Below are 22,862 nucleotides of genomic sequence, written 5' to 3'. Positions count from 1 at the left end.
TTCCATGATAGTGTATTGTTTAGTAGCTTTGCTCACAACACTGACCATTATGAACCACTCATGCTTCATGGCGCTGTGGCACAGCAATTCATTATACAATAAACCATTTCAAAACACCTGAGTCACAGAAATGTGATAATCTGTGGTCTAACATTCCTTTGACTCTTAAACTTCAGATTTCCAGTTACAGTTCCCACTCATGGAAGTTACAAGGTTTGGGTTCCACTTGGATCCCATTGGAAGAAACCTCAGGTATTTTTCCTGAAGGACAAGAACACAAGGAAGCAGGATCTCCATGGTAGTTACAGAGTAGCTGAGAATGCTGCTAAGCAATAAGCAACATTTTTTAACATTCAAAAAATCTGGGCAATTAAGGTGTCTCAACAGCAACAGTTGCTTTTAAATGCCATCCTCTTTGAAATCTCTTGGCTATAGTAACAAATACGTGAAAATGCTACAATACAAACGTTTAGATGCTACGCAAAATAAAACAGTTCAGTGAATCTTTGTTAAATAATTTTGCTTTTATGCTGTTCCCATCCAGATCAAACCTGGCTGAGCTGCTTTTAAAAGCAGTTTAAATTTATAACTAGCTAGGAACTCACAGGTATTTTCATAAAGTATTTTACTTGAATCTCAAGAGATGCTCCAACAACAATGAAATAGGAAACAAAAAAAGAAAGATTCAATCTTCCTGTTTACATTTGCAAACTAGACTAGATGAAATATGAAACAGTCCTCAATGTTAACAACTCCTTCATACATTTTAATAAAGAAATTACATTATCCAAGGAACTGCCCTTAGATAGCAAGGGAAAATTGGAAAGTAAAATGCATGACATTTCAAGCAAGTAAAAATGCATTGACATTTTATTTAAAGCTCTATCAAAATAAATAAGGAAAACCTTCTCGATCTGCCAATTATTTTGGGTATTAAAGGGGGCTGGAGGGAAAGGCCAGTCTTTGGTTTACGCCACATCAGTTCTACATACAGAAAGCTCCATGTAGGAGTTTTTATGCTGAGTCCAGCTCAACATCCATTTGAAAAATATAAAGAGGGAGCCATTACACAAAATATTATAACAAAGTCCTGGCCTGTTTGTCTCTTTTCTTGCCTACCTTCTCTCATGACACACAATACTTCTCAAAGTGAAACAGACTGTCCCATCAGCTTTGCTGTGCACAACCTGCTTCATAAAAATTCTATTTCTTCATGTCACACAATTGTTCTTCTGGCACAACTTTTGTTCTTCTGAAAATGTACATTTTTATCAACACTGACTATGTGGAAGTATCTCTTATTAATATTACAATTACTTGTAAAAAGAGACAATATTGCTGTGGGTTTTAATATATTCTGTTACATAAAATATTCAAGACTAATCAGGTTCCTGTGCAAATTCATACATCTGCTACAAAATATTCACATGTTCAGACACACTACTGCAATGCAAATGTCACAAGATAATACCCCAGGTAATCTATAGCACGATCCCCAGATATGGTATCAAAACACAAGCTAATTTACATTTACAGCTCCAGAATCGTTTTACAGGTTTGATGAGTAGTCACACAAAGGCTGTGAGACTAATGTGTCTGTTGCAAGACATTTAAATTTCCTCTTTCACATGCTAGTCAAACAAAAGTGAACATCCTGTGACACCTAAATTGCCTTTCATTCCCTACTACTGGATTTTCATCAGTTTTTCTCCTTTTTTTTAAATTAAAAACAAGTACACACTGTCATCTTACTATCCTTTAGCCAATGATATTTACAGACAGCCTTGTAATAGCGTGCTCAGTGCAGCAAGAATCTCACCTAATGCCTCTCTTCACTCCAGGAGTTTCTGACTGACTCAGCCTCTAAATGTTATAGCTGACCCCTCACCTTACCTTGTTCCCCCTAGGTCATAATACCGAGCCCCTGCCATCTGCTCCTCCAAGCATAAGGAGTGTCCTTTCATCCTGCTGTGTGGGAGGGAAGTCTTGCTCACTTCCTCAGTTCCTCCTCCATACCCATGGAGCCCCAAAGAGGGCTTTTCCAAGCAGGCAAGTTCACACTCCCAGCATCACTGACACCTGCATATGTTCTGCCAGCAGTGTCTATGATGCTGTCAGCAAGTCAGCTCCCCTGTGCTTTCTGTTGCTACAGAGAGACTTTTAGCAGTTCAACTCAGGTACCTTTCTATTACAATCACACTTACTTCTGAAAGCCATGAGATAACCTGTATATTGGACAGGAACCAGAAGTAGGCTAAGACATAGAAAAGGCAGCTGTCTGTAGCCTGTGTTTTATCCAGATGGCAACAGAGACCAACTCTGAAAGTCACCAGTGAAACAGTACCCAAGTCAATTCCCTCCTGCTAAGAGTTCTCCATTTTGTAACTATCTCAGGTGCCCATGAGTTCAAAATCCTTATGCTGTTTAAGTGTTCATACATGAACATACAAAGGACACAGAAGAGTAGCAAGACAAAACCTTTATGAATACAGCATCATACCAGGACCAGCCAAGTCTTGTCCATCACACTATCAACTTCTAAAACCCAATTTCCAGTGGGGCCACAAGAGCACGAACAGAACTCAGAAGCTGTCTATGAAAAATCACCCATATCTAAGAAAACAAGGACAGAAAAGCATCTCTCTAACACAAAGATGAGCTATGCTTCTTTCATACACAGTTTAAATGTTTTAGTCTCTTATCTCAGGCATCCTTATGAAACAGGAATTGTGGTGCTCTCTCAAGAATCTAAAAAAATTACCATATTTTGTGTCCACACTGTGTTTTCTCCAGAGAAGTCCTTTACAGGACAGAAAACACCACTGAGCATTCAAAGGTTTTAACAGCCTTCCTGCCACTTGGTCACTCTCCTTATATGTCATGAGCACTCCAGAACAGTGCAGGAAAAAGCAAGATGGAAGAGCACCACCCATAATAGCAAGGGTTTGCACTGGTGACAGCAAACAAGGTCAAAGCCTCAGTGAAGTCTGGTTTGTTTGAAAGACACAAGGTTATTTTAACAAAGTTTGTGTACCACTTAAAATAACTGAATAATATAATCCAATCCTAAAATCCAATGCACAAATACAGAATCTCTAACCATTCTTTTCATTTAATGCATTAACAACACCTGATTTCATTGCAATATTTTTGCACTAAAACAGCAAGCCATAAACTCTCCAGCAAATGAAAACAAATTTAAAATTTAAATGAGAACTAAGTCAACAATTTGATGATACAAACATGTATTTTCAATTAGATATTCAGAGTCTGCAAGTGAATTTATTTAGGCCAATGTATCAGCATTATCAACAAAAAAAATTCATCATAATTACCTCTTTCATCTGGCAGAAATTAGTAGCAGATGTTACGGAACTTTTCCACATTTATATTCATAGATGCTTGACATTCCCCCACTGAGTTCAAAATACAAAAGCACAATGAATAATAGCCCTATATTTTGAATCATAATCTGCACTTACTTTCAAGTCCCATCGTGGACTGCAGCAGCCACTGTTTTTCAGACTCAGCAAGAAAATTTGCTTCACACAGAGGACATGAAACACTGTAATGGAGCACTGGCTTGCAGGTGAATTACTGCCCAATCACTGTAAATATTCCCTGGCCATTCTGATTTCTGTGGACACCACACACTTACTTCACATCATCAGTAAGAAGTCTCAATCCTACTCTGCAGCCCCCTGGTAACCAGAATATTAAATTTTACTTGTAGAGTTGGACATGTTTGTAAATTATGTACAGCAAACTCTTCTACATTAGCCCAAACAGACTGACAAATACAAATTTTTATGAGTGATGATAAGATTTGTGATTCAGGGTTGAAAAAAAACCAAACTAAAAAACAATGCATGGAGGAAAACAAACAAATACCACTACACAAAACCTGACAATAACAACTCATTAGCTGCCCAGGCAAAATTATCCAGATTATCCCCCTTCTTTCTGCTGGTTAGGAATCACATAGCTCAGAATTGTGACAAAGTTTGGGAAGGGCAGAAAGGAAGCTTCTCTTATGTACCTGCATTGCAAATAGAGAAATCTAGGAAAATCATGAATCAGATGATGAAACTCAAATTTCTTAACATACCTACAGATTTTTTTTTTGCTTTCACATGACTACATCATCCAGGAACTACGTGTACTGAAGGTAGCCTTTTTTTTCCTTAATCTTCTTCAAAGAATTAATTTTTCAATAAATTGATTTACTGAATTAACATGAGCACTCAGACAAGAGAAGTGGCAGGAGCCTGTGGCAAGGAGCACGCAGAGAGGAGACAGCTGACTTTTTCTTGAATGCTGTGCGTGTTTCCACTGCCTCCTGAGATACAGCAACCAGGGATTAAAATGCAAAGGACCCACCCTATAATGATGTAACAGAACAGACAGATTTGTTCCCACATCTTTTTAAATCCCCTTGCTCTCCCAGATGATACAAATTCTCCAAGACTACCCTGCTGTGTTTTTCTAGTTTGCTGTTTTGCACTCTGCCCCAGTCTGGCCCCAGACTGGGCAGTGTGAGGACTCCCAGCACACCCACAGAAGAGGCTGGGGAATGCTCCAGGGGGAAGGCAAGAGGAGCGGGGACAGGAAAACAAACCCCACATCTTAATTTTTATTTTCCTTCTAATCAGGCAGATGCACCTTCCAGCATCCTAAAAGATACCTCAGGGACACAGAGAAAAAACCTAGAGAAGGTGGAAGGAAGGACAAGAGAAATTACAAGATCAACCGTGGCACTCTAGCAAGAAGTAAAAAGAACGTCATGGTGCCTTAGATAAAATGCTAACAATTCATAGCTAGCAAGGTAGAGAAAAAGTCGTGATGTGCCCTTAATTCCTATTTTACAGTACACAACACAAGGAAAAGACTGCATTGTAGAAGAAATATACAGACCACATAAACTGGTAATAAACCTGAAATATTCATGAAATGTCACTCTGTCAAAGCCTGTTTAGTCTACCAGCTATAATACTAGCAAGAAAAATTCCACAGTACTGCAGTTCTCCCATTTATGACTGAAAAAAATCAGAAATACAAGTTTTGTCTCACCGAAATCCTGTATTTCCTTAAAACTACAGATTATTATACTTTAATTAAAATGTAGTTAGGGAAGTATATTAATTTGCATCTGATTACAATTAGAAATAGCTATAAATCTATACTTTGCAGGAGTTAAATATTCCTGCAAACAGATGTACAATGTCATATTTATTGAACTAGATAAAGGGTATGTTATTTGATGTTAAAGTAACTGGATATCAAGATTGAAAATGAAAAAAAATTGCTGTATATATATCTTTAAATATGTTTGATTAGTTAAAATGTAGCTACATTTATAATTTTGAGTTAATGGTGAATAGAAATGTTTTTAATCCAATATAAATTGTTACTGAGAAGTGGGACTACATAAAGCTTTGTATTGTTGGTTTATTTGGAGGTCTTTGTTTCTTTTGGTTTTATTACAGTAAAAAAACCATTAAACAGTCCTCCTTGCAAACATTTGTAACCAGAGAAACTCTGCTCCCATCCCCAACAACTCTTGCTATTTTCAAAATACAAATGCAAGAAAGCACTTCAAAACTGCACAACATAGCCATAAGGTTTTTATCACAATTCTTGTAGGTCTCCTGTTTAACGAAATACCAATAAGAGTGGAAGGAGGTAATTATAGATAGTAACCTGGAGGGCATGAGAGCAGGAACCAGTTGTACTGTTCCCAAAGCTGGCTCAGACATCTAAGAGAAAGATAAATCTGACAGAGTGTGAGCTTTGAAATATTAACTATTAATGTATTTTAATCAATGTTTTCTAGATTGTTCTGGGAAAGGTAATGTAGCAGGGAAAGGTAGCAAGTACTCCCATACCCACTGAGCTCATCTTTACTTTTCATACAATACTCCTGAACATTTGCCTATAAACAGTATTTTTTACAAACACAAAAGTAAAGGCGTCTCATGTCTATCAGCTGAAGTGTCCATCGGATACCTCTGTGCCCTCCAGAACTCATTCCTGATTCACAAGGCAAGAATCTCTTCCTTCCTCATCTGTGTGCCATTCATTTTTCCTTTAGTGTTCTTGATATTTTCAAACCCTTATGCTACCCACAGATAAACATACCCAGTAGAAGGCAGGAAGATCCACAAGTTTTCAAACAATTAATCTCTCATTTCAATCAAACAGTTTTCTTTTACAAGCAAAGAGTTTCTTCTTCTATCAAGTGAAATTTTGGAGAAGTTCTTTGTTAGAAAGTTTGACACAGAAGAGATACATGAATTGCCTGGCCTCCCTAAAGACAAGCAGGAATATTACTTTATGACTCATGCACCAAAAAGATATTGAGAGGGTGGGTTACATTCCATAGCTGTAGAGATTCCAAGGATTTCATGACTATGAAGAACCAAGTACCACATAAACAGAGGTCATCTATCAAATACAAGGAACATGGCTGTTCCTCTCAAAATTGGTGTTACAGGGTAATAGACAAACCAATCACACATGGAGATCATGCATTTCATATTACATCAGGTCAGGGAAAAGCACAACACAACCACTGTGAAAATTAAAAACAGGAGGCAGTTGTATCTTAGGGTATGTTTTACACAAAATTCTAGTTCTCATTCCCATTTAAAAAAGGGGGGTATAGAGAATGGAAAAAAGAATCCTCTATTTTAACTTATCACTTACTGAAGTACATGTTCATCTCATTGTTTGACAGCAGTTTCCGCTTGGAAGCAACTATTTGCATTTCCAACTGTTTTTTGTCTTTTCTGCTGGACAGATCTTTAGACAGTGTTAATCAGGCTGAGGATTTGCATAGTTCCATTTGTCTGAAGCACAGCTGTTGCAGCTTGCACAGGTACCTGCCCACACAAGCAGAGCAGGCAGAGCGTGGCTGAGCGGATCAGAACAACAAACAATCCCCCCTCCCTAGAGAATCCAGGAGTGAGGGCCAGTGTACTCTGTGGACAAACGACGCATCTCAAAGCACAGTCATGCGTGATGTCTACCCTTGACAACAAGTCCAGGGGCAAAAAGGAGGGACATACATTTACTCTAGGAAGGGATTTTTCAGTCATACACAGCACAGGGCATGAGAAGATGACAAGGAGCCAAGGAAATGTGTCCGTGTGAGCACAGACTCCCCTGTGCAGATCTATCGGTCCAATGGCACAGAGCAAAGAAAGGCTCCTGTCCCTGCCAAGTGGCACTGCCCCACAGCACACCCGCACACAGCTGCCCAGGGACAGCACATGCTCACGCCATGCCATGCCAAAATCTACCTCAGGGAAAGCCAAACAAAAGCCTCCTGTGTTTGCCCAAGGTGCTCAGTGCCATGCAGGGACACTTCCTTGGGTTCTGTCTCTTATGACTGTGCACAGTCATTGTTGATGTCACAGCGAGTTCAGAGATCTGAGAGCCTTCATTTCCCTGCTCAGAGCTCCATGTAATCCCTCCAAGAGTTATTCTCTGTGTTTCAGCATTCCATAATAAGTCTTCCCGTATCTGAGTTTTCCCTTCACTGCTTGCAAACTGACATTGTTTAAAGTCAGCGAAGCAGAGAATGCAAAAAACTGAAGTAAATATAGCTAGAGCTAGACTGCCTGATTTAGCTTCAGAAAGGGGGGTGGAGAGACAAAGAGCTGTGAAAATTACACACATTACAATGCTAATTAAATCCTGTCTCTTCCATCTCACTAGAATATTTCAAGTTTGTGAAAAACTGTAGCTCAATACCAACTTCAGAGCAATCTGTCACTTCGAAGCTTCTCAAATACGCAAGTATATACTTCTAAGCCTAAATTTAGTCACCTACTTTGAAAATTTTTATCCTGAAAGGGATTCTAGAGGAAGGTTCTCAATTTTAAATTAGGGTTTGGGTACATGTTCATACTGAAGCAAAAGACATCATTCGGGAGCAGAGCTTGTTTACTTTAAAATATCTGTACATCAGACTTGTGTTTTTAATCACACATTCTCACATATTTTTAAAGGGATATAAGATTTGGGGTTAATGGGGTAGGAAATGCAGAAGAGTGCATTTTGGAGAACTTCTCCCGCGCAAGAATAAAAAGATTGCACTGTTTGGTTTTGAAATACTAGTAAGAAGACAAATCAAATCCCACAGAGAGAAGTTATCCTTAATTAAGCAGTACAAAGCCGTCTGTGACAGTCTGGTTTATAAATCACAGCAGAGTGGCTGACTACAACTACAGCAGTAGAACAAAAAAAGCCTTGAGTGGCTGGATGTGATCAACATTCAGAGATAGAAAAAAAACCATCTTGCATATGTAAAAAAATGCCTTGGTTTTGCTGCTCTTTAGGACCAGAGTTTGTCAGGAAGAACCAACTGGCCTCTCAGTAAACATTAGAAACAATCCATGTGTCCTGTGAGTTGCATATTAAATAATACTGAAAGCTGACATTGGAACTTAAACTACTTGGAAAAAACCATGGAAACCATGCATGGAGAGGGGCCAGTAAGGATTGGATTGCAAAAGAAATTAGCTGAATCAATGAAACTGTAAATGGAGCATACTAAAAGGAGACCCAATTGCTGAAGCAAATTTATTTCCACTGAGATAACTAACCCCTACTTCCAAAGTTATTTTCTACTTCTTCCTGAGTTTTGTGAGATACTTCATTTTTGGCAGGATACCTTTTGGTAATTCTGCATTGTTAGTGTAACTGTTGGATTTGAGGAAAGTTCTAAACATGAGCAGCACATGTAATACAAGATGCAAGCCCTGAGGAAGAGCTGAGGGCTGTCTGCTAAGCCAAGTCTTGTAGTTGTACACCTGAGTTAAAGCTCTCACTCCCATTCACTGCCTTTGTCACTGAACATAAGCAATGCTGAATGCTTGCACAGCAGATGAGCCCTAAAACTTGGGTTGTTTATAGAAAACACTTCTACAAACCTTCATTAGACTTAGGATGACTGAATTATTTAATTTTAGTAGACAACATTACACTTTCAATGGTTTTATTATTTTAAAATAACAGAAGTTTAGGACATTTTAAAACATGAAGTGCATAGAAACTTCAAATTTAACATCAGACATTAGAAAACTTTTTCTCATGTTCCAAGGAAAACAACTGGGCACCTACAGAACCATTTTAACATGCTCTTTAAATTATAGTCATATTTTATACAGTGAGTAAAGCTGTCAATTCCTGACCTCACAGAGCAGACAGCCAGACAACTAACTAAGGCTTCTGCCTATAATGAATTGTAAAAGTTGGATTTAAAAACTAAATTGTTTAGGCCTAGCTTTAAAATTAACTGAACTATGGTTTAACTTACATTATAAAATGTGAATCAAATTATTTTATAGGTTTCACAGCTTGTTTCAATACTCTTTCATCACAGTATGTTCAGACTGTTCTAATCAACATCATGAAAGACAGACAATGTTCCTCCTTGCTGCCACATTCCTGCTCATGACTCTGCAATGGGGAACACAGCAGAAGGAGAATTTAGGAGCATTGTGGTGGAGAATAAAACCTGGCTTCCAGTTTCCAAGTCACATAGACCATGAAGCACTGACAGATACAAAAACCCCAAACAAACCAGCTTCTAGGGCCTGGCCCCTCAATCTTTTCCACCCACATAGAACCTCATGTGCATGTGGGACACTGTTCAACTCCAAGTCAGTCCTGCTGTACAGGGATTTTTACTGACCAGAACAAGCCTTTGGTAATTCAAGTTCTAGTTTTCTTCACATGAAAATCACAAGAGTCAGCTTTAAATGTCTGGGGGACTTGCAAGGGGTTGCTACAGCTAAAAGATCACCCATCTGAGAAAGAAAAATCTCAAGATGCAAAGAGCAGACTTAATTTAGGTTGCAGTGGAGTTATCCCAATCACATCCATATGAATAATAAATGCAAGCACAGACTGGGGCAGGTGAGGCACTGTGGCCAGTGCCCAGCCCCCCCACACTCACACCATGCCAGAAGGGAGGACACACACCAGAGACTGTCATTTCCTCTCCTGAGGAAAGAGGATGAGGAACTCACAATGATCTTAATATAGACCAGGACCAAGATGTATTTAATGGTTACCAACTTGTTTAAAGCAGTAGCAAACTGCTGATTTACAGAACCCCATGATCTGTTGTTGACCTTAGGAACCCACAAACAAGACAGGGATCATCTCGATTACTGTGTCAGGCTTACAATTACTCACATGAATATATAGATGGGGTACTCCAGCCAGTATTAGAATAAGAACAACATTCTCAGTGGGTGCTTTTTCCCTGCCGGAAGTGAAATATATCTTTGTGATTGCCGACATAAGCACACTGGCTCAGACCTTCAACTGGCCTGATAAATGGTGTGGTGGTTTTCCAAATCTACTGGGACAAGTCAGGTGACAAACGATTTCCATTAGCTTCAGCAGAATGGAAACAAAACAGATCAATACAAATGATTTGCAGCAAGTTCAGATCATAAATTTCCTTTTGCCCAGTTCCATCATTTTAAAATAGAAGCATTCTCCCCACACAATATGAAAAAAGGCAGCAGTGATCCAGAGACTTGATTGCTGCAGTTACAACAAACTGCTCACGATTTCAGCTTGGAGTGTTTTTTAATCAAACGGTAATTTTACTCAGTGATACATAATGGTATTTTTTCTAAATTATGTCAAACAATAAAAATTGTAATTACCATATTATTTTTGGAAATGGAATTGGATCCTACTGTTATGTAAAGCCGTAACAGTCCTAAATTCTACTTTTACTTCACTAAAATTACCTGTTAATTTTACTCTTCCCCATCTTTTGTCTATAACCATTTCTAAACCCTGTTTGTGAAGGACATGTTGGGAGTCACCAATTCCTTTATCTTTGAGATCAAGCAACAGATTATGAGCCTGTAGGGCAAAGTACAGCTTGCGCATAGCTCCTTGTTCTACATAGCTGGCTATAGTATTTAACACACTTGAATCCCAAAATATACTCATTATCTGTATTGCAGAGGAGATACACTGGTTTATCAATCCAATGTTATGAGTAAATCATCTGTACTAACGAAAAAGACATTCATAAAGAAAAAACATTCAGTAAGGCAGGAAAACCATTAATTCCTTCAGGGCAGGCTCAGTGTACCCCACTTTCAGAGGTACATAATACACTTCTACAAGAACATGTTGTGGGGAAAATTGCCTTGTAAATAAGTTAATGTAGTGACAAACAAATACAGATGCTTGCTATATGCAGTCATATTGACTTGATATTTCTATACAGTTATTAGTACCAATGATGTCTCCTTAACTACCTCTAACCCTGGGTGCATTTTCATACCATAGCTGGTTCCACAGGTTCATTCTTAGTCACAAAGGCAAAACTTCTTAGTCACAAAGGGAAAACTAAGTAGACTCCCTTTCAGATTCAGTGCATTGCCTTTACCTCTTTTATCACAAAAAAAAAAAACAAAAAAAAACCAAAAAAAACAAAAACCAAAAACTAACCAAAAAAGCAAAAAAGTAGAGGGAGAAAGTTGTCCTTTTTCTATATTAATACATTAGTAGAATCTTTTAAAACGTTTCTCCTCTTGACACAAGGGAAGGAGGTGGTTGCAGTTTTCTCCTCAGGACTGCTACACAACATCCTGCATGGGGACACATACCCACCCACCTGGTCACAACACTTGTCTCTTCCCTCTCTGCAGTCAGAAGTCATGCAAATAGGCCGCTGGGAGAAAACAAGTCTTTCCCTGATATAAAGCAATCTTACCTTTTAATTTTTGTACTTGACAACATAAACCAAAGAATTGCTACAAATCACAAGTGGATTCAGTCAAGTGGTGGGATCCTATCTAGAAACAAAGCTTAAGAAATCTGAACTGAATCAAAACAGTATCATGGGTTAGAAGAGATATATCAAATACTATCATCTATTGGTACATACTAAATATTTATCTGGAGGAAAAAAGTTCAGCAAAATGTGTGTCTAATTATGGAAGCTAGTTAGAATCAAGTAGCGTCCCCTTCAAAAGGTAGAATAAAAAGCTAAGATAAAATATATTTTACTTAAGACAGAATTTCACCAATATTGCACAATGCTCTGTGCTGTAAATTACTTCAAATACAAAGCACCATTAATCCATGAACACTAAGAAACTCAAATTCATAGATACAGCACCTGAGGAACACCCACTTGCTGTTGCATTTTTAAACAGGATATGAGAGACATTAGCATGATTTTATTCAATGTGGAGAAAGCAGAATGGATTTGAACAAAAATTTCTTGTGTCATTATGAGATTTACTGTTGGACTTAGATTTTACCTCCCTCTCTTCCCCCTTGCCCCCCCAAGGTTTCTTAGCAAAGTTGGCTTTTTTGCATGCACAGCTTTTCCCATGTCTCAGCTGGACAGAGAAGTGCAAGTTCTGTACCTCCATTTCAGAACAGGTTACACAAACCCCTCTGCTGTAGCCCACTGAATGACACTGGCTTTGTGTGACTCAGGTATTGCCTTGACAAACCCTGTGACAGCTCTGCTCTGCAGGACACTTTAAGGACATTTGCTGAGGAGTTTCCTTTAAGAGTCATCTTCTGGGCACTATCCTGTCCAATGCTTGCTAAAAAAATCAAGCAACACAATGCAGACAGGTGGGTTTAATCTCACTATTTCAATCTGTCAGGAAGCACAAACTACACTGGATGGTGGGGGCATCTATGTGCTGTCCATCAGTATTATTCTGGATCTCCCCACCCCCATTCACCCCTGGTGCTCTTCTTTGTTCAATCAAATTCAAGTAATTTTACTATTTTAAGTCAAAATATCAGATTTTTTTAATTCCTAAATTGATCTAGATCACAGAAATTAACTTTCCCCACCAGCAGATATGTAGTGAAAAAGCAGTTAACCCAGTTCACAGTAAATTTCATCAGTTGCTTTAACATCCAGGAAAACGGTTTTTAAATCAGTTCAGCAAATGTCAGTTCACTATAATGCACTACAAGACTGAGTAAAATGCAGCCATTTTGCACATTTGAGAGGCAGTGCTCAGGAAAACAAGAATGAATTGCAATGTGTATTCTTATGCCCATATAGAAATAGATGCAATGCCTATACCACTAATGCTGATAATTCATATTTGAACTGTGGTATTTTCCAGCTTTGCGGGTGTGTGGAGGAGATACGACAAAACCACCAAAGGAAGGACTGCAAGAAGCTGTCTTTTTTAAAACAGCTTTTCTAAAAGTCTCCATTAGGCTTCCAGCTTCTCGGGAGGGAAAAGAAAGAAAAACAGAAAGAAGAGATGTGCCTCTAAAATGGTGAGCAAATGGTCACTTTAGGACTGCAGCCGTTTCTCTCTGCAGGAGGCACAGACAAGACACCAGAAGAATATTTGGCAAAGATGTTCCATACGTAGAGAAATACATAATGTGTGATCTATGGCGCTATGCTTTCCCCTTAAACAAATCCCATTCCCAGATGGCCTGCAAGATATTAAACTATTGCTTATGTCTGCAGTTCCAGCTGGAGACTGTATATAAACAAAACTACTTCTGTAAGTCTCTTTGCAGTACAGTAGAATGTTTATTCTTACTTATAAATAAATCCCTTGAACAACATTAGATACAAATAAATACAAAATACATCAAATTTCAACACTAACTTATTATTTCACTGCAGTTATTAAAAAAAATAATAAAGCAAGGAAAACTTCCCTTGATCCAGCCTACTAAAAAGAAAAATCATTCTAACTAGGATTCTAACTACGTGCTAACTACCCTCCAGGCTTTAGAAGACTTCTCCAAACACCAATCCATGAATGAAAGCAGAAACAATGATCCAGTGAACCCAGGAAACTCCTCAATTAGTAACAATTTAATTAATAACTTTACTAAATACACTACAAAGCATACAGCCTTTGGTACTCTAATTGGTTGCATGATCTTTAATTAAACAGTTGCACCTAAAACAAAAATGAGATTGGAAACTAGTGTGGAAAACCACACTCTGCAAGAAGAATTCCCTGGGTACAACAGATTTTTGGAATTGCTGGGCTCCTAATTAAATTTCCATTAACATACATAAGGGGAAAAAAAGTGATGTCAGAAGACAATATTGAGAGCATAGACTAGATCTAGAGATGGCCAAGTATTTTAAAGGAATTACAAGACAGAAGAATGCTAAAAATGTCCTTGAGATAGCAAAACCTAGACTCAGAGAGTAGAAGCAGCAATCAGCTCTCCCATCAGTGCCATATCAGCACCCAGTGACAGAGGTAGCCGGCCAGGCACTTGACAGCTCTCCACTCTGGGGACTGCAGGAGAGGAAAAACAGTTTAGACCATGCAACTTAAGAGAAATCATTCTCCACAGCTTTGTTTAGGGGTGAGACCTGATTTAAAAAAGGAAGGCACTTCCTCCCAAGTGGTATGGAAAGTCAGCCCTATTAAGCACAATGCTTCTTCTCTCTTCTAATCTGTGTTATGAAACTCAGCTGCACTCCCCAGGCCTTCCAGAAAGCAACATTAACATTTCTGTGTTGGGATTTTTGAAGATCTTCTCCTTTCTGTAAACTTCCAATCCTGCTTTTACTTTCTGTCTTTCTGGATCCCGGTAATCCATCTGCTTGTTCTCTGCTGCTTTCCTTCATTTCTCCTCAGAGCTCTCCAAATAAAAGACTACATCAAACCATGGAATTTCATACACACAGTGCTTCTGTGCTCACTTGTTTGTTGACAGAACTTCAAAGCCCATACCAGAATTTGGAATTGTACATGGATGTTAGTAATACATACATGTGCAAATGATGGGCAGGAAAAGCCACACAGTTGCTACACCAGCTATGGAACAGAACCCATTCTATCAGCTTGGGTTTAGGGGAACACACTGGGGCATTCCTCGACACAGGAGGATATTGAGTGTTCTGCTAAGTTGCTCCTCTATTTGTTCCCATCTCTTTTTGCTACTTCCCTCTCCTCCTCTTTTTTTGTTCCTGCAGGTTAGTGTCTAACAGCTATTCTTAGAACTCACAGCTCATGCAACCCAGAGTTTGTTTTAGCTTAACAGACAGGCACTTTTTACTTTTTTTTTTTTCTGATGCTAGCCTCTTCCTGCTCATTTTACTTATGCTGTTCAACAAATTAGTATAACAAATCACTATTCATATGATAAAGAGATAACAAACCTTAAACAAATACAGGGATTATTCTACACGTGTTCTGCTTAAAGCAGTAAATCAAATTAGGGCCTCCATTGACAGAAAAACCTCAACACTATGAACAACATTTAGCAGAACAGATAGCTTTACCTTTTTTTGAGCAGAAGAGTGACTTTTAATTGACATGTATAACAAGCATTAGCATGCTGACACAGCCCATGCTTCCATTTGTCTAAATCCAATTCTATGATATATTTACTGGATGTAGGTACCACTCCAGGCAACTGATTGTCTCCATTTTCCTCACACCTGTAATATGAAACTCTTTTGGCATTTGCTGCACTCCTAAGATGATCGGGATGAAATATTCTAAAATCTAAGACTGATTTTGCAAGAACGCTTTTAGTCATTATTTTAAATGTTCTCATAACCTTATTGCACTCAACAACACATTCCAAATTCATTCTTTTAACTAGACTGGAGCATCTTTAGGTTCTTTGCCTAAATCTGTACATCTCTCCTGACAGACAAGGTCTGAGGGGCAGGCAGCCCAAGGACTTCCAAGAATCTGGGAAGTATGTGGAGCTTCAGGCCTTGGCATTCCTAGTAGCTCTAGTGCAAGACACCAAACTTCGTATGGACACTTAGAAAAACAACAACAAAACCAATCAAATAAAAACACTACACCCAACAGCCATCATAAAACAAACCTAACCTCATGATCCGCCACCTTACTTAAACACAAAAGCCTTTGAAAATCTTGTTAATTAGCTTATGTCAACCCCCAAACTGCAGTTTCTTAATTTCAGGTTTCATTTGCAGACAGAACAAGTTCCAGTGCATGTTTTACCTCTTATTTCGCTGCTGCAGCTTTAAATAATCCCTAGGAAGATGCCAGGATCCCTCAGTTGCCATTTTCCACAGGTTAGTTGCTGTTGTTCACTCACCTCCTGGGCCTCCAGTACCTGCCAGTCCTGACCGCACCACAGGATCTCTCAGCTGCCAGAGAGCAAAAACCCTGACTCCATTCTCAGCTTCTTTAGGCAAAACCATTGCAGAAGACCATTTCAAGTTTAACAGGGACATGAGCCTTGCTCTGGAGTAAGGAGTTGCAGCAGATACTTGCCAGCAGCTAAAAGGAAACATGACCACAGCCCAATCCCAGCAGAACCCAAAGTAACAGGGAAGAGATGAAAACAAACAAACAAACACCAAAAAAGCCCACATAGGTGGATGTGACAGTGTGGTCAGAGAGAGAGAAAACTAGATCAATTTTCCTGTGAATCAGTCTGGGAAGATTTAGGGAGCTGGAGAGAAATAATGATAATCAAATATTAAACTATCCACAGGTGGTTTTGGTTTTTTAGCAAATTGTTTTTCTCATAAAGTTGTTTACAGATGGGTGTATGTTGGAACCCAGGACATCCCTCTGGGTGCCCTGGATGGCCTGAGCTGCTGGCAGGGGGCTCTGAGACCCTGGCATGCAGCCAAAGACACGCGGGGTTTCGATCTAAGCCCATGGAGCAAATTACCAACTCTGTATGAAGAATCACAAGCCACACAAGTTTAGGTAGCATAGTAGAGATAATCACAAAGTGAAGGGAAAAATTTCTGAGTGCTGTACAGGGGGGGTTTTGACCTCTGTACAGTGGGGTTTGTATTTTGTTCATGGGGGTCTGAGGCTCTAAGGTGGAGGAATCAGGGCGTGCCTTGTCTTTTTTCCTTCTTCTTCCTGGCCTCCATGATTTGGGTGATGTTGGCACTTTTAGATTGGTTTAGAATAGAAGCTGACTGTCTAACATAGGTGATAGCTATTGGAACAGAATTGTAAATACAGTACACATAGTTTTAGTATAAAAGATAGCACCAGCCTCGGGGGCGGGCAGAGAGTGTGCAGAGAGTGCCTGTGGCTGACCTGCTGAGCAGACCGCAGCAGCCCAGAAGAAAATCTCTAAGATAATTTACAATAAACAACCTTGAGACCGGACGACTGAAAACTACTGAGTCTTTCTTTGAAGGCACAGGTTGGAGCACAGACTTTTCCACCTTTCAGAGTCAGCCTGACCAGGGAGAGACTCTGACAGGTGTCTGCTTAATTAGCCAGTCATGTGAAATGTGTTGATTAAATGATCAATCAGGTCCACTTGTAGTGAACCAAGGTATAAAAAGGAGCGGATAGACTAAACAGGCTGCTTTTGCCCTTTGCCTACTGATCTGACTTTGTGTCATTTCTGACTCAACAATGACACACATAGAAAACCAACAGAGTAATAAAATACCCACGAACAACTTCAAAGCATAAACCCCCATAATTTTATGCCACACCTCAAGACAGTAACCTCCCCACCAGTGCAGGCAACCCTCTCTTTCACAAGCCCCAGCAGTGAAATTGCCATTAAAATGATGGTACCAGAGCTGCAAGGGATTCAACTCCTGTCCTTCCCTTTGCAGACACAGAGACCATCCCCACAACCTTCCCCACCAGCTCTGCCTGTAAGCCCACAGGTCCTTCTGTAGCCCAAACAACTGATTTCAGTCAGCATTCAAAACCCAGCCTGCTGGAATTTCCTTATTTAGCTCTCAGTGACCAGCTGTTTCACAGCTGCTGTTCTCCTGCCTTTTTTCCTGCTCTAGCTTTACCAAAAAACCACTTTTCAATTCAGTTCTTTTAGCTTCATTGCCACTTTCTCTTTCCTTGGACACCACTAGCTTTTTGACCATCTATCCTGAACTAAAACAAACCCCTGCAAATCAACCAAAAAATTCCACACAGCACAAAACCAGTTTTGCCTTCACCTTCTCTAAACCAGGGATGTGCAACACTTGGATTAAACAAAAGCCTTTGTTTTATTAACTATAAAAGCATTCCAGTTAAAGACATCTCATGCTTCTGGAAGGAACCCATGTTAGTATAATTCTGCTCCAAATCAGTCCTGTTTCATTAACACAACAATAGGTTTTAAGGGGTAGAAAACAGCAGAATTAGTGGCTGATCATTTGCCAAAGTCAAAGCATCACAGGTAACATCCTACTGATCACAAAAAGACATGGAAAAGTCAAGCAGCTCTATTGATCTATGTGAGATCTTGCTGCCAGCAGAGTACTGCAATCACCCCACACTGAATTCTTAAACACATGGCATAGGTACACTTCAGCTGGTGTCAGCTGTGTCACTTACACCAGCCCAAGTCAGTCCCCACAACACACACCAACATCCAGAAATAACAGCAGTTGTGAAAGTCTGCTTTAATCTCTCCATGGATTTGGGATTTCTTTGTTAATAGTACTTGCAATTAGGATTAAGTACAAATTCTGCTTTGACAGCCCATCAAATGATAACCAGCATAAAGCACAACAATAAGATGGAGAAGGGCATGGGTCAAACTGCTGCTGCATTAAATTGGTTGGATTCCCACGCTGCACACACCCAGCATGAGCCACATCCTCTAAAGCTAGAGCTGCCAGCATTATTCCTAGCATAAAAAGCAGTCTGCCTGATCACTGAACACATATTGGTCATTTCAACAATATGAAGCAGCAAAGTTGAGCACTGAAGAATTCTAATCTGCAGAGCAGTATTAACTGAGCATAAATCTGCAATGAAGCCTTTGGCTGGGGATAGGGCTGCTGGAAAACACAGCCAACCCAACTGCACCAAGAGCATCAGCAGAACACTCACTTCCCCACAGAGAACACAAAGGCCTTTCCCTGGCAGAGAAGTGCAGCTCCACTTCCTTGGCTCCTGCTGTCCTAGCAGATCCCACGGCCACCCAGAGGCCAGGGCCTGTGCTGGTGACGCTGCTGTGGCGCGGGGAAGAGGCACTGCTGAGTGCCGACACTGCTTGCGACAGAGGCGCTTTGCCGCGTGTGCTGTGCTCTGGCCAGGATGCACGAGATGCAGTTCATACTTGCTGGCAATAAAGCCGTTTGAGCTGGATCATTTGCTTTCTGGCTGCTTCATTCCCTGCACACACAGTTCCATAAATACAGCAATGCTCCTCAGTCAGCTTTCCCATCAGTGAGTCCAGCTGTGGAAATTGCACTGCTACCCAGAGATGCTATCAGGATATTATGGCCTTTCAAAGCACAGCTGACCAACCACTCTCCTGCTCCATTTTCTCTCATTTGCATCATGAATGAAGAATAAATTGGCACATGCCAGAGAACTGGTATTAAATTTAAAAACCAAAAAACTCACCATTCCCTGCCCCCTAAAAAGCACACAAAGAAAACCACAAACTAAGACATCAGTTACAAATAAGTCAGTAAAAACACTCACATGAAAGCAGGCAATGGAAATACAGAACCACAACAACTTACTTGAGGTCAAAGTAAAACCCACCATTTCTGGTCACTCCAGAAGTCCCCATCTTGCCATAAATAAATATTTTAAATATAAATGCTTGTGGAAGGTTCCCAAAATTTAGCTTACGTTAATATGCCTTTGTTTGATGTTTGCCTTGTTGAGAGACTAAAGTCTTCTTAGCATAACTGTGATGTTATCTTTTTTTAATGCCTATTGAGAGTAAAGCAGCTAATACATGTAAACAGAACTAAATATATACTCATTCTTATTATAAATTGATTTGGAGTCTGAGTGCAAAGGAAAACAAACTATATTCCCTCAACAAATAGATACTTGGTTAATCCTAGCAAGACCTAATCTCCACACCAGATATCCCATCTGGTTTAGAAAGTGACAATAAAAATACAGAAATCTGCATCCTGGGAGGAGTGGAGGGAATCATATTTGAACAGTTGCGTTATTTTATCAGGTAAGAAGTGTGAGAACCTTACTTGGCTTTTTCCACTGCCGATTCTTCAGCACCAGGACTGAAGTTCAGCCCTTGGTCTTGTGTCATTCTCAGGCACAGCCTGCAGAACAAAGAGACTTCTGACACAGAAAAGAACATCTGAATCTCCCTACATTTGAGCTTGATTTTCTAAGACAAACATTGGCAATGCGTTGAAGCACATCAACATTTTCCAGAGTGTCGTAATACGACACGAAAAGACGACACGGACACTGCTGCTCTCCAGGTGAACAAAAAGGAGGGACCTTTATTTTCTGACTCCAACATTTATAGTTTTCCAAAAGTGACAGTGGATTGGAGGGTGACAGTGCCACCTCTCCAATGACACTGGACAGACCAAGAGTCCATCAATTCTCTCCTCCTCCATGAAAGAATGCAAAACATAAGTTGTTTACAGAACTGTATGTGAGAAAGTTCGTTACAAGAATGCAAACATCAGAAAGCTTAGCAAAGTCTTAGAAAATCAGGGTGACATCAGAGCATTCCAAGGTGTCAGATACAATTCCTAGAATTTATTTTTGAAAGTCAAAAGTTTTTAAAAGATGTGCCCAACAGATCTCAGTTGCCTTGCTATTTCACATTAGATAAATATTAGTCAAAAATTTCCAGCACTTTAAACATACCAAATGTTTCTTACATTTGCACACTGATGTTTGTACATATTTAGAAATATACAGCATTTCAAACAAACAAAAAAGCAGTATTAAAACAGAGCCAAGTGCTTTGAGGAAAAAAAATATTTTCAACTTTCAACAAGGTCTACAGATGAGAAAGCAGTCTTTTTAGATGCAGCTTCTTAGATAGCATTTTCATGTAATATTCTTAAAGTAGAAGCCAACTTCTCTTTCTATTAGCAGAAGAAAAGCTAAAAACAGGTCTACTATGGTCTACTGAGATTCTAATTTTTGCTTCATATGAACAAACTAAGGCACAACCCCACTGAATCCTATTGTTTCTTCCTCAGACCACAGAAGTATAATAAAATATTGAATGTGCTCATATTGACATTATTTTCTCATGTCAAGGAAAATACTTTCTCAAATTCGCCCTGATGAGCAGAAGGCAAGGACTATGGACAAATCAATGTTTATGTGATACTGTATTTAAAAACAATTTTTAAACTAGCATGTAGCTGTGATCCTCTGAGTAACCCTGCACTGCTGAGCCAGGCACAGGCTGAAGGGGTGGCCTGCAGCCAGGGCCACGTTCCACAGTACAGGGCAAGGCACTCACCCATTAGTGACAGCATGGAAAAGACATCTTTCTGCACCCATTCCCAGAAAATCCATCCTGTGTGGTAGCAGCTAGACACCCGACTCATGAATTCATGCTCATTCCCATAGTAGCTCCCAATTCCTTAAGAGCAAAATCCTAGAATTTGTTGTGGAAGAGCTCTAGTTACTTCATTATTGCACAAGCCCAAGACGGACTACAAATCAGTTTGACTCCACACTATGAAACTTTTTTGTGAACTGCAGTTTCTGTGTAGAAGTCAGCTTGCAATACAACTAAAATTGTAAAGAAATGTTTAGTGGCAAATATGACGGTCCCTAGTCAGTAACATTTCTGATAGTGCCTCCATACATTATATACAAAGACCTCAAAACCAAACAAAAAACAGGAGGGGAAAGAAAAAAGAAAACAAAATTAAAATAAGTGCCGGGGATTCCCCCTCCCAGAGCTCAAATTTTTTTTGAAGACTTGACGTATTCCTGTCTTCACTGCAAGCATCTGGTCTCCTTCAAGGTAAGAATCACTAAGTGCTATACCCACCACACAGAGGATCATAATTAAAATAGAAAATTAATCATTCTAGTCTATTAATATTCACAGAACCAGAATCCAGTTCACAACATGCCTTCAAGCCTCAGTCTGCAGAATGCTGAACCTAATTTGTTTGAGGTGCAGTAGTTAAGTTCTTGTAGAATTGCTACAAGATATTTGAAGATTAAACCAAAATAATTATAATTTATGGGATTTGGCACATAAGCACTAACTGATTGTTGCAGAATTTGATAAGGCTCTTATCTTTCAAGCAAACCACGCTATAGGATGTGCAAATCACAAGCTGCTACCCTTTTAGCATCCCCTTCTTCCACAATAAAGGCCAGAGTGCCCATGTTCAATATGGATGAGGGCAGTTCATGATGTCATCCCCATTCCAAATTCCAGCTGCAGTAGATTCAACATGCAGTATGTTAAAACTGAAGGTGTGGAGGTTTTTTGTTTGTTGTTTTTTGTTTGTTTGGGGTTTTTTTTGGTGTTTTGTTTTGTTAGTTTTTCTTCCTTTAACAGGCTCCTGTGGAAGGGGCTAACAGCGGGCCTGTTAGCTAAAGGAGCGAGAAGAAGCTGAGAAGCAAGAAGAAGCTGATAAGGAGCTCTCTCCAAGGCTGTAACCAAGGAGACCAAGAGACGTGAGGAACAGAAGAAAGATAAGAACTTCGCAGCTGGATGAAGTATTTTTAGAAAGGTAGTTAAGTCACTGTAACTTTTCACCAATGGTGTTATGTTGATTTATTGTGTCCAATAGTTAGGGTAGAAGAAGCATAAACAATCAGAGAGTGTATAAAAGGTCAGCCATGTTCGATAATAAACAGTTGCCAACTGAGACTGCTTGTGGTCTCTGCTTTGTGTCGCAACCGCCTTGAAAGCGACAGGATCCTATTGTGGACAAACTGCTCATTTCTTCTGGGGATAGAAAGCAGAGAGCACCTCAGAGCAAACACACTTCCTCCATTCCCAACACTCCCCACAACCTCTTCTCAAGCTCATAGGAAGCGCATCCTAAGCCAGAACGGCAGGTTTATATGATATTTCAAGTCCCTTCAATTCCCTTCCTTTCTGTCAAAACATTCAAGTGCAAGCTGTCCCCTGCCCAGCACCCCCTCCCTCCCACAGATGCCCCCTTC

This window comes from Motacilla alba, chromosome 6 (assembly GCF_015832195.1).
Source record: "Motacilla alba alba isolate MOTALB_02 chromosome 6, Motacilla_alba_V1.0_pri, whole genome shotgun sequence".
NCBI lineage: Eukaryota > Metazoa > Chordata > Aves > Passeriformes > Motacillidae > Motacilla > Motacilla alba.
This window is presented reverse-complemented; position numbering follows the sequence as displayed.